The sequence below is a fragment of the Pseudophryne corroboree genome, chromosome 6 (assembly GCF_028390025.1).
Source record: "Pseudophryne corroboree isolate aPseCor3 chromosome 6, aPseCor3.hap2, whole genome shotgun sequence".
Lineage (NCBI taxonomy): Eukaryota > Metazoa > Chordata > Amphibia > Anura > Myobatrachidae > Pseudophryne > Pseudophryne corroboree.
Window position 1 is genome coordinate 362,021,418 of NC_086449.1, and position 13,242 is coordinate 362,034,659.

At 47.3% G+C, this 13,242-nt stretch overlaps 1 protein-coding gene across 4 annotated transcripts in view; it reads right to left on the reverse strand.

The window, feature by feature from the left end:
- Window positions 1–13,242, reverse strand: part of ADM2 (adrenomedullin 2) — a 234,756-nt gene that overhangs the window by 124,749 nt on the left and 96,765 nt on the right. The gene's annotated exons all lie outside the window — the stretch shown is intronic.

Below are 13,242 nucleotides of genomic sequence, written 5' to 3' on the forward strand. Positions count from 1 at the left end.
CGCTTTACAATTAGAACAACAGTAATAGAACAAAACTAGGTAAAAACAGACAGACAGAGGTAGGAAGGCCCTGCTCGCAAGCTTACAATCTATAGGGAAATAGGCATAGATACACAAGGATTGATGCTAACTATTGCATAATGGTCCACCAGATTGCTAGGTTCTTAATGGGTTGTATGATGATACCCCACAAAGTTATCCAAGTGTCAGGAGGGTGTGAGACTAAAGAAAGACAAGATATGTGATGTTATGAATATATATATACATATACACTGCTCAAAAAAATAAAGGGAACACTAAAATAACACATCCCAGATCTGAATGAATTAAATATTGTTATTACATACTTTGTTCTTTACATAGTTGAATGTGCTGACAACAAAAATCACACAAAAATTATCAATGGAAATCAAATTATTAACCCATGGAGGTCTGGATTTGGAGTCACACTCAAAATTAAAGTGGAAAAACATACTACAGGCTGGTCCAACTTTGATGTAATGTCCTTAAAACAAGTCAAAATGAGGCTCAGTAGTGTGTGTGGCTTCCACGTGCCTGTATGACCTCCTTACAACGCCTGGGCATGCTCCTGATGAGGTGGCGGATGGTCTCCTGAGGGATCTCCTCCCAGACATGGACTAAAGCATCTGCCAACTCCTGGACAGTCTGTGGTGCAACGTGGCGTTGGTGGATGGAGCGAGACATGATGTCCCAGATGTGCTCAATTGGATTCAGGTCTGGGGAACGGGCGGGCCAGTCCATAGCATCAATGCCTTGGTCTTGCAGGAACTGCTGACACACTCCAGCCACATGAGGTCTTGCATTGTCTTGCATTAGGAGGAACCCAGGGCCAACCGCACCAGCATATGGTCTCACAAGGGGTCTGAGGATCTCATCTCGGTACCTAATGGCAGTCAGGCTACCTCTGGCGAGCACATGGATGGCTGAGCGGCCCCCCAAAGAAATGCTACCCCACACCATTACTGACCCACTGCCAAACCGCTCATGCTGGAGGATGTTGCAGGCAGAAGAACGTTCTCCTTGGCGTCTCCAGACTCTGTCACGTCTGTCACATGTGCTCAGTGAGAACCTGCTTTCATCTGTGAAGAGCACAGGGTGCCAGTGGCGAATTTGACAATCTTGGTGTTCTCTGGCAAATGCCAAACGTCCTGCACAGTGTTGGGCTGTAAGCACAACCCCCACCTGTGGACGTCGGGCCCTCATACCTCCCTCATGGAGTCTGTTTCTGATCGTTTGAGTAGACACATGCACATTTGTGGCTTGCTGGAGGTCATTTTGCAGGGCTCTGGCAGTGTTCCTCCTTGCACAAAGGCAGAGGTAGCGGTCCTGCTGCTGGGTTGTTGTCCTCCTACGGCCACCTCCACGTCCCCTGATGTACTGGCCTGTCTCCTGGTAGTGCTTCCATGCTCTGGACACTACGCTGACAGACACAGCAAACCTTCTTGCCACAGCTCGCATTGATGTGCCATCCTGGATGAGCTGCACTACCTGAGCCACTTGTGTGGGTTGTAGACTCTGTCTCATGCTACCACTAGAGTGAAAGCACCGCCAGCTTTCAAAAGGGACCAAAACATCAGCCAGAAAGCATAGGAGCTGAAAAGTGGTCTGTGCTCACCACCTGCAGAACAACTCCTTTATTGGGGGTGTCTTGCTAATTGCCTATCATTTCCACCTGTTGTCTATTCCATTTGCACAACAGCATGTGAAATTGATTGTCAATCAGTGTTGCTTCCTAAGTGGACAGTTTGATTTCACAGAAGTGTGATTGACTAGGAGTTTCATTGTGCTGTTTAAGTGTTCCCTTTATTTTTTTGAGCAGTGTATGTATATTATATATATATATATATATATCCTTGCACAGCAGTCGGCACTCCTCAGCTCTCTCTGCAGCTTGCTCCGTGCCAGGTCACCATATAAGCACACCAATCCAAAGAAGAACGGCACTGGAGACAGCAAAATGTAACAAATTTGTATTCAAAGGCAACAGCCGTTTCAGGGCATCAGCCCCTTTCTCAGGCCAAATACAAAGTGATGTAGAGGAAGGGGCTGATGCCCTGAAACGGCTGTTGCCTTTGAATACAAATTTTGCTATCTCCAGTGCCGTTCTTCTTTGGATTGGTGTGCTTATATGGTGACCTGGCATGGAGCAAGCTGCAGAGAGAGCTGAGGAGTGCGGACTGCTGTGCAAGGATATAGTAGTGTCCAGTGGACACCTGTTGTATGGCACCACCTGCTACAATTTATTGAATCCCAAAGCCTATATACCCAGATTTTAGCATATTGTGTATCGGTGGGAACATTAGGTATATCATTGTGAAAGGAGAGCAATATGACCTCAGAGGGCGACACCCCAGGGTGTCAAATCATGGGAGCAATGGCCCCTGGCGAGACGTTTTGTTTCACACAGGAACAGATTGATAAAATTCTGTCTAAAGAAAGTATTCCTGCTACGGACTCTATTATGAAAGCGGAAGACTGTCTGTTCCAACTTATGAAATATAAACGTCGGGAGATTGATTTTTTATTACACGCAATATCTCTTACAGAATATTAAAAGAGCATAAAATCCCCAGAGGTTTCCGTGTTCGGAACGTGCCCACGATTGGGCGGCATAACCCCAAGGTTGTAAGAAAATGGATAGGCATTCTGAACAGGTGTGCCTTTGACCTCATGATCCTGGTGAAAGAAGAAGCTAATAGAGAGCTAGGGGTCACCCGACACAAGATTGCTGTGTTTGAAAAAGCGAATTTGGCAGTGTTTGATCAGGATGAATCACAGGACTGGCTGGGAAAATTGCAATCCCAATGTGACCAGTACCGACTTGACCTTTTAAAATTCAAACGAAATAAAAAAATGACGGTGGACCTAGACTACGAGGATAATAAAGTTTATAGATGGCTGGCAGGCATGGACACTCTGGAAAGATCACGACCGTCCCAAAAACGACGTCCCTGGCAAAGGCAGAGACAAGGCAATAAAAGTGCAAAGTCAAGCAGTGACAGCGACTTTGCCTTCTCTGAAACAGATGACTCGGCTGCAGGCGTCCCTTTAGGATGGGGCCCCCGAGATGGCCAGGCACAGGCCCAGACCGATGCACTCCCACCCGTCGGGGTGGCCAGAACAAAAGGCGTCAGAAGGGCGGCCCAAAAGAAGACCAACACTTAGTCTTCAATCTCTCCAAAAGAGTACTAACATCTGATGAAATCTGTGTCCTCAGTAAGGGACTCAGTTTTGTGCTCACCAACCTACATGATCCATTCTCTTGGTTCAGAGATCTCCATAGATTTACCAGGAAGCTTCGGTTGAAAGAATTCTTTCAGAACACCCCACAGGGAACTGGAAAAGCTTCCATCTTTGACACTTTCTTGAAGAAAAGATCTACGTCGAACTTTGACCCCGTTTCATCCAATCCCTCCATCAAGACCTTTGGCAGATTAATGGATGATTCCATTAATAGGTATGTGGCAGCACCAGCCAATATTAGACGTAATTTATCTATCAAGGAGAGACAGGCACTTACTGATCTGCAATCATACCGAGACATTGTCATCCGCCCCGCCGACAAAGGCGGGGCCATCGTCATCTTGGATATTGAGTATTACCGAGAGGAGGCTCTGTTGCAATTGATGGAGGAAGGAGTATACCGCAAGTTACCAGGTAATCCAGTTGTAGAATATCAGCAAGAACTGGTAGACATTTTGGGAAAATCCAAGGATGAGGGACATCTACCGGAGAAAGTTTATAAGGCCCTATGCGTGGCCCATCCAAAGAGTCCATTGCTATATACAATACCCAAGCTTCACAAACATCAAATCAGACCTCCGGGGAGACCGATCATCTCTGCGAGAGATTCATTATACCAACCAGTGTCACAACTCCTTGATAGTATTTTACAGCCTCCTTTACCGGTTCAGAGAACATTTCTTAAGGACACTAATTCTTTTATTCTTAAATTACAGGATTTACAGAAATTGGTGCCAGGCACGTTGATTTGCTGCTTAGATGTATGTAGCCTGTATACATCCATCCCTCATCATGATGGGATGAGGGCTATGCAGGGTTTTCTAGAGAATAAACTGGCCACAACAGCATTTAATCATAAGTTATTCTTAACATTCCTAGAGCTCACACTATATAGGAATTATTTCCTATTTGATAGTGAGTTCTATCTACAGCTACGAGGGTGCGCGATGGGATCATCGGTCGCACCCTCGTATGCTAACATTTTTATGTTTTCTGAAGAGCATAGGATGTTTTTCCCGGATCCCACGGTGGCCAATAACATCATATTGTACACCAGGTACATCGATGACGTCTTCCTGCTGTGGGGTGGTGGAAAAAAGACATTTGTAGATCTTATGGCAGATATTGATGCCTCATCCTCACCTATCAAGTTCACGTATACCTGTGATGAAAGGGAAGCTACTTTCCTGGATGTGAAAATCATCTTAGCTGATGGTGCCATTTCTACGGAAATATTTTCCAAACCCACAGACAGGAATACGTTATTGATGGCCTCCAGCCACCACCCAGAACCATTAAAACGGGGGCTCCCCTTGTCCCAGATGATGCGAGTGGCTCGCATCACGAGTGATAGAGCTAAAATACCTGAGCTGTTAGATAATATGATTTTGAAGTTTCCTGCCAGGGGGTATGATGGGTCCTTGTTACAGCTTCAAAAGATTCGGGTACTCCAGATGTCCAGGAAGGAATTATTGCATCCGGTACAGAAGACGACTAGGGATATTCTCCCTTGGCCTAGTGATGATTTCTCGGTAGCCAGCCCTATCGTCCGCAGGTCAACGCAAGCCCTCTGGCCGATAGTGGTTTCAGACCCAGATCTGACATATTTAAAAAAAACAAAACCGATTACAGCATTCAGGAGAGGTGCCAATCTTCGTGACCTCATTGTAAAAACAGACATTTCAGGCATGAAGGGTATGGAGGATGTTAATATTCAGAAAAAAGCCCCCGGGTGTTACCATTGTCCTAAATGTGCTACATGTAAGCATATGGTTGCGTGTAAAGAATTTAAACATCCGTATTGAGATGTTACGTTCACCATTAGACAGGTGATTACATGTAGCACATCACATGTTGTGTACGCTATAGTCTGCCCGTGTGGGCTTTACTATATAGGGCAGACTACTCGTAAACTTAGTGAACGCATGGCGGCTCACCGTTCAGCGATAAAACTAACGTTGGAGGGCAAACCGGTGGATCAGCCGGTGGCCCGACATTTTCATCTAGCTAAGCATACCATTCATTCTTTGAAATACTTTGGTATAGAACATGTGCCGGTTACGCTGAGGGGAGGGGATAGGGCCAAAATGTTACTTGAAAAAGAGACCCGGTGGATCATGAGGTTGGATACCTTCTGGCCCCGGGGTCTCAATGAGAAGGTTAATTGGAATGTGTTTGTATAAGAGTTTTAACAATCAGGTTTCTTGGATATGTGAGACGGTCATGGTTATATTTAGCATTTGAAAGTATCTCACACAGCAGACAATCTAGGTGGGTTGGTCTTTAATATAGGAAACATATATGTTGCCTTTGCCAGTGGTAATACTACAACAGCATTCATGTCCGCTAATCTAATGTCCCAATATTTTAATGTTGTGTTTAGTGTATACATTATATATGTTTATGATGTTTTGTTTGTTATAGGGGGCGCCTGAGCAGTCCATTGTTAGGGTCTCCTGCCCTGTGCTGCCACGTCGTCATGGCAACCGGGAGACAAGTGCTAGCGGAGTAACCTGAGCGCAGCTGATACTCCGGTTCGGGTCTTTTGCTGTGCAGTGGTTATAGGCTCTGTGCACGGCAGGGGATCCGGTGCTGGTTTTTGTGCTCACAGTCTGTGAGGTCTGAGTGGGGCGTGGACAGCACCTGCTTTATAAGGCCTCTTCTCAGTTTAAGCAGATGCTGCTGAATCTTTGTTGGTTAGTCAGTTCCTGAAAGTTAGCCAGTACTGTGTAGCTTTGTATTTGTTTGTTGCTTACTGCAAATAGGCCTGGGGATTTGGTATTACACTCTGCCAATCCAGACCTAGCAGTAAGACTGGAGTCAGTCGTTTAGCTTGCTGGGGTTCTGTTACTACTCTGTGAACTTAGCAAGTTTGCGGCTGTATTCTAAGACTTGCCTGTCTAATCCTGTCTCACTGTGCTAGGTGTCAGGGGTCAGTTTAGTGGCAGTAAGCTGAACCTGTGCACTGCGAGTGAGAATTAGGATTGTGGAGACTCTCCTTGTGTCTATCATTCCATCTCTGACCAAGGAGTTTACTGCCACACCCGTTGGTAACCCTTTAGGGTTTTGCGGTTGCCCTTAGCAACAGCATTTCGGGTTCTCTACGTATTAAAACACAACATCTTGCTTTTCCCATCTGAGCATTTCTAATACAAGGGAGATACCCAGTTCCTTAGCCTCTGGGCTTCTCTGTTCACTTTGTGTGTATTTTGTTACCCTATCACCTTCTGTGTATGTTATGTCATATTCCCCAGTCCGTCTGTGAGTCCATTTGTTTTGCATACCTATCCGTTCAGACACCAGTACATTCCTGCAGGCACTGGTGTGCATAACATATTCAGCAGCCCAATACTCCTGTTGAAATTTTGTGGGAATATGGAGCATACCCCTCAAAATACGTTGCAACAGGTGGTCGATCAGGTGCAGGTCCTGACTCGACAATTTAATGATTTGTCTATTAAAATGCACACCTCCCAGGCTGCTGGCGGAGCTCCCGCAGCAGCAGCACCTGCAGGGGTTAAGGAGCCGAAAGTAAATCTCCCGGATCGTTTTTCTGGAGATCGCTCGCAGTTCTTTTGTTTCAAGGAGAGCTGCAAGCTATACTTCCGGCTTAGGCCTCAGTCTTCTGGGTCGGAGATTCAGCGGGTGGGCATAGTGATTTCCTTGCTACAAGGAGACCCACAGGTCTGGGCATATGGGTTGCAGCCTGACTGTCCGTCGCTTAAAAGTGTTGATGCTTTTTTTACGGCACTGGGTATGTTATATGATGACCCTGACAAGACGGCCTCAGCCGAGGCTCAGATTTCGATCCTTAAGCAAGGGCGAAGGCCAGTTGAGGTTTACTGTACGGAGTTTTGGAGGTTGGCCCATGATACCCAGTGGAATGACCCAGCCCTGAGACACCAGTACCGAAGAGGTCTTTCTAACCAGATAAAGGACCAACTGGTACAATATCCCTTGCCTGATAGCTTGGATCAGCTCATGCAGTTATCCATCCGGGTGGATAGACGGCTGAGAGAGCGTAGGCTTGAAAGGGAGACTGAGATTTCCTTCCTTCCCAAGGGAACCTCAGACTCTGAGGAATTTTCCGAGGAGCCTATGCAGATTGGGGCTACCCGCCTCTCCTCGCGTGAGACGACGCGGAGGAGACAGCAGGGGTTGTGTTTGTACTGTGGGAATAAAGGTCATGTGGTAGTATCATGCCCAGAAAAGCCGGAAAACTTCAGGGCCTGAGGGTGATGGGAAATATCCTGTCAGGCCAGAAGTCAGAATTTCCCAAGAAGACTTTTATCATTCCGGTGACCTTGAAGATTCTCGGTCAAACTGTCAAGACTGAGGCCTTTGTGGACAGTGGGGCCGACGGGGTTTTTATGGACCGCCAATTCGCCCTGAAACACTCTGTTCCCTTAGTACCCTTGGCATCGGAAATTGAGATTTATGGGTTAAACGGGGAACCATTATCCCAAGGTAAAATTACCTCTTGCACTAGCCAGATTTCTTTGTTTATTGGAGCCACACACTCTGAAAAATTGTCCTTTTATGTGACTGTCTGTACTTTTGCCCCATTGGTGTTGGGGTTACCCTGGTTAAGGGCTCATAATCCTCAATTTGACTGGGTCTCTGGGGAGATTCTTAGTTGGGGTACTGATTGTTTCAGGAGTTGCTTGAGCCTTCCAGTCAGGCTCTCGCAGCTAAGTTTGCCAGGATTGCCAGGGTGTTATGCAGATTTTGCGGACGTGTTCTCCAAAAAAGTTGCAGAGGTACTACCTCCCCATCGCCCCTATGACTGTGCCATTGATTTGTTGCCAAATGCTAAGCTTCCCAAGAGCAGGTTGTACTCCCTGTCACGTCCTGAGACTCAGGCTATGGCAGAGTACATTCAGGAGAACTTGGCTAAGGGATTTATCAGACCTTCACAGTCTCCAGTTGGGTCGGGGTTCTTCTTCGTGGGTAAAAAGGACGGTTCGTTGCGACCCTGCATCGACTTCAGGGAATTGAACCGTATCACGATTAAAAACTCATACCCACTGCCTCTCATTTCGGTCTTGTTTGACCAGCATCGTACTGCCACCATTTTTTCTAAGATTGACCTACGCGGTGCGTACAATCTAATCCGAATAAGAGAGGGGGATGAATGGAAGACTGCCTTTAATACCCACTCAGGGCATTATGAATATTTGGTGATGCCTTTTGGGCTCTGTAATGCCCCGGCAGTCTTCCAGGATTTCATGAATGATGTGCTCAGGGAATATTTGGATAGATTCTTAGTTGTATACTTAGATGACATCCTAATCTTCTCCCATTCCCTGGAGGAACATCGGAAGCATGTACGCTTAGTCCTCCAGAAACTCAGAGACCACCGGCTTGGGGCGAAGCTGGAGAAGTGCGAATTTGAAGTTCAGCAAATCGCATTTCTAGGATATATTATCTCCCCAGAAGGTTTCCAAATGGAGGGTTCCAAGGTACAGGCAGTCCTGGATTGGGTGCAGCCCACTAGTTTGAAGGCGCTTCAGCGTTTCCTGGGCTTTGCGAATTTTTATAGACGATTTATCGCTGGATTTTCGTCTATAGTGGCGCCCTTGGTGGCACTCACTAAGAAAGGGGCGGATGTTGCTCACTGGTCTTGTGAGGCTAAAGCGGCTTTTGCCCGTCTCAAAAGGGCATTTGTTTCGGCCAAGGTGCTGCGACACCCAGATCCAGAGCGTCCTTTTGTGGTGGAGGTGGATGCCTCTGAGATGGGTATTGGGGCAGTGCTTTCTCAGATGGGAGTGTCTGATAATCGCCTTCATCCCTGTGCTTACTTTTCCCGTAAATTTTCGCCTGCCGAGATGAATTATGACGTGGGTAACCGGGAATTGTTGGCTATTAAGGATGCACTCGAGGAGTGGAGACACTGGCTTGAGGGGGCTAAGTTTGTGGTCTCAATTCTCACTGACCATAAGAATCTGGCATATTTAGAGTCAGCGAAGCGTCTCAATGCCAGGCAGGCACGATGGGCTTTGTTTTTTGCTCGCTTTAATTTTTTGATAACATATCGCCCTGGGTCAAAAAACATCAAGGCTGATGCGCTCTCGCGGAGTTTTGCTCCAATCCAGGAGACCACCGAGGAGCCGTTGCCCATTGTTTCCCCATCATGTATTAAAGTGGGCATTACCCAGGACCTCTTGTCATTAGTCCTTAGAGCACAGGAGCAGGCTCCTCCAGACCTTCCGGTAGGTCTTTTGTTTGTGCCTCCTAGGTTAAGACAGCGAGTGTTCCTGGAATTCCATGCCAAGAAGTCGGCAGGTCACCCGGGTATTGCCAGAACTCGGGAGTTGCTATCTAGGGCGGTGTGGTGGCCCTCGGTGGCTAAGGATGTGGATCAGTGGGTTCGGGCATGTGACATCTGTGCCCGAAATAAGACTCCTAGAGGGGTTCCTGTTGGCCCATTACATCCACTCTCTATCCCATCTAAGCCATGGACCCACATTTCAATGGATTTTGTGGTGGACTTGCCCAAATCCTCGGGGATGACAGCCATCTGGGTTGTCGTTGACAGGTTTTCGAAGATGGCGCACTTCGTTCCACTGGTTGGGCTGCCATCGGCCAGACGCCTGTCTGAATTATTTATGCTGCATGTTGTGCGTCTCCACGGGTTGCCACTTGATGTGGTCTCTGACCGCGGATCTCAGTTTGTGGCCAAATTCTGGAGGGCATTTTGTTCCGATCTCCAGATTTCTGTCAGCTTGTCGTCAGGCTACCATCCGCAGTCTAATGGGCAGACTGAAAGGGTGAACCAGTCCTTGGAGCAGTTCCTCAGGTGTTATGTGTCCAAGTGTCAGACTGACTGGGTTGCTCATCTGTCCATGGCGGAGTTTGCCTATAACAACGCGGCTCACTCTGCTACAGGGATCTCTCCCTTCCTTTGTGTGTATGGGCATCATCCTAAGGCCAATTCTTTTGACCCCCTGGACTCCACGCCTGGTGGTTCCTCTGTGGTTTCGGTCCTTAGAGGTATTTGGCGGAAAGTGAAGAAAGCCCTTGTGTCTGTGTCATTAGTGACCAAAAGGGTTTTTGATAAGCGGAAAAGACCCTGCAGCTTCAAATTAGGAGACTTCGTCTGGTTGTCTACCAAGAATTTGAAGTTGAGACAGCCATCTCATAAGTTAGGCCCCCGATTCATCGGCCCTTATAAGATCACCAGGGTTATCAATCCGGTGGCATTTCAGTTAGATCTGCCCCGTTCTTTGGGTATCAATAAAACATTTCATTGTTCCCTTTTAAAACGGGCGATTAGCAATCCTTCTTCCAGTGGAAGACCTTCCCCTCTTCTGATACGTGGCCAGAGGGAGTTTGTTGTTGAAAGGATTCTTGACTCCAAGGTGGTTCGGGGTCGGCTAGGGTCTCCTGCCCTGTGCTGCCACGTCGTCATGGCAACCGGGAGACAAGTGCTAGCGGAGTAACCTGAGCGCAGCTGATACTCCGGTTCGGGTCTTTTGCTGTGCAGTGGTTATAGGCTCTGTGCACGGCAGGGGATCCGGTGCTGGTTTTTGTGCTCACAGTCTGTGAGGTCTGAGTGGGGCGTGGACAGCACCTGCTTTATAAGGCCTCTTCTCAGTTTAAGCAGATGCTGCTGAATCTTTGTTGGGTAGTCAGTTCCTGAAAGTTAGCCAGTACTGTGTAGCTTTGTATTTGTTTGTTGCTTACTGCAAATAGGCCTGGGGATTTGGTATTACACTCTGCCAATCCAGACCTAGCAGTAAGACTGGAGTCAGTCGTTTAGCTTGCTGGGGTTCTGTTACTACTCTGTGAACTTAGCAAGTTTGCGGCTGTATTCTAAGACTTGCCTGTCTAATCCTGTCTCACTGTGCTAGGTGTCAGGGGTCAGTTTAGTGGCAGTAAGCTGAACCTGTGCACTGCAAGTGAGAATTAGGATTGTGGAGACTCTCCTTGTGTCTATCATTCCATCTCTGACCAAGGAGTTTACTGCCACACCCGTTGGTAACCCTTTAGGGTTTTGCTGTTGCCCTTAGCAACAGCATTTCGGGTTCTCTACGTATTAAAACACAACATCTTGCTTTTCCCATCTGAGCATTTCTAATACAAGGGAGATACCCAGTTCCTTAGCCTCTGGGCTTCTCTGTTCACTTTGTGTGTATTTTGTTACCCTATCACCTTCTGTGTACGTTATGTCATATTCCCCAGTCTGTCTGTGAGTCCATTTGTTTTGCATACCTATCCGTTCAGACACCAGTACATTCCTGCAGGCACTGGTGTGCATAACATCCATCCCCTTACAGCATCTGGCAGCGGGGGAGTGTCCCGGGGGATTCCGCTTCTGAGCGGCTGAGCCTGGGTGACACGCAAGCGCTGAGTCTCCTAGGCAACGGTGACGCGTCTGGCGGAAGTGACCTGGCGGCACGGAACCCGGAAGCAGGGACGCATGAGGGAGATGTGGCGAACGGCGCGCTCCAGTGGTATAAAAGTAGGTTAAGTGTTTTGTGTATGTTTGTATACATCACTTTGTATTTGGCCTGAGGAAGGGGCTGATGCCCTGAAACGGCTGTTGCCTTTGAATACAAATTTGTTACATTTTGCTGTCTCCAGTGCCGTTCTTCTTTGGATTGGTGTGTGTGTATATATATATATATATATATATATATATATATATATATATATATATATATAGTCCAACATGTCAGGCGGCACTCCGTTTACTCAATGAAATAACAATACTGCCGGTATTGCTTTGACAGCTCTGCAAGGCATCTGTTTCATTTTTCTGCCGTGAGTGCCGCCTGACCGTTGCTGTATATATATATATATATATATATATATTATATGGATCTATGTCCCTCTATACAGAGAGGTATATAAAACAAATATAAAACAAGACAACCCATTAGGAGTTAATAGAAGGAGCAACCTAATAGGTTACCGGGTTAACATCTAACAGAGTGGGATTTTGTTACTATGGTTGCTGCAGCAACCAAAGGAAGTGACATTACGGGCTACCAAACCCGGAAGACACTCCATGAGAGACTGACACGCTAGACCACGTGATGGAGAATATTGAGGTAATGTGATCTAGCGACGTCACTCTGTCTCCAAGACAACGTTAAATGCTGACTGCGGAGAGCGATAATGATTGGATAATCACAGATCTCAGCTGTTCCCAGTCAAGCATTTTGGAAACCTATACGGATAGGATCATGGGGATATAAAAGCCCATTGAGGGTAGTCCTGAGATATCTTTGCCTTGAAAAAGATCCCAGATAGGAATCAAAACGTATTGGCAAGAGAGGTGGACGGGGAGCACAGAGTGGGTATTGATGGCTGGAGTAGAACTCCAGGTAGCAGACTCGGGCAGACGCTTGGTGGATTGCACCTTTTATGCTCATTTGGGACTGTTTAAAACCAGTTCCATACTACATCTGGTAACTATCCTTCTGTTATGATTCCTGTACTCCAGACCGGAGGAGATCTTATGGCAGGGATCTGAGTACAGGAAAATAAGCTGGTTGTGGGAGCTGGATAGCCTAGTAACCCCTGGCGCCCTAACTCCGTTGTCTCGCCCGTGTTATCAGAAATCCCCTGCGAGACTATGGTTGCTTGAGCCCATGGCAGCCGCGTTCGAAGGGCGGATTATGTCTGCCCAACCCCGATGCCCCCGCAGGTCTTAATGGGAGACAAGGGGAAGTCCGAGACAGGGTGATAACAAGGGGCCCTCTGACTAAGCAACCAGGCCAGGGGTTACAAGCTAACTAACTAAATCAAAAGGTATGTGCGGACTAGCCGCCAGGAAAAAGGACAACCAAGGATCCACTGATCCGACACTCCTATCCGGCTCCGCCGGACACCAGAGTGGATCTGTGGAAGCGGAATCCTCCGCAAAGCTCCAGAACACAATTAAACAAAATAATAAACAGAAGCGGACAAGCCGCAACACACGGCTGCGCCGCGACTCACGAACACCACCAGATGTTAAAGGTGCTCGGT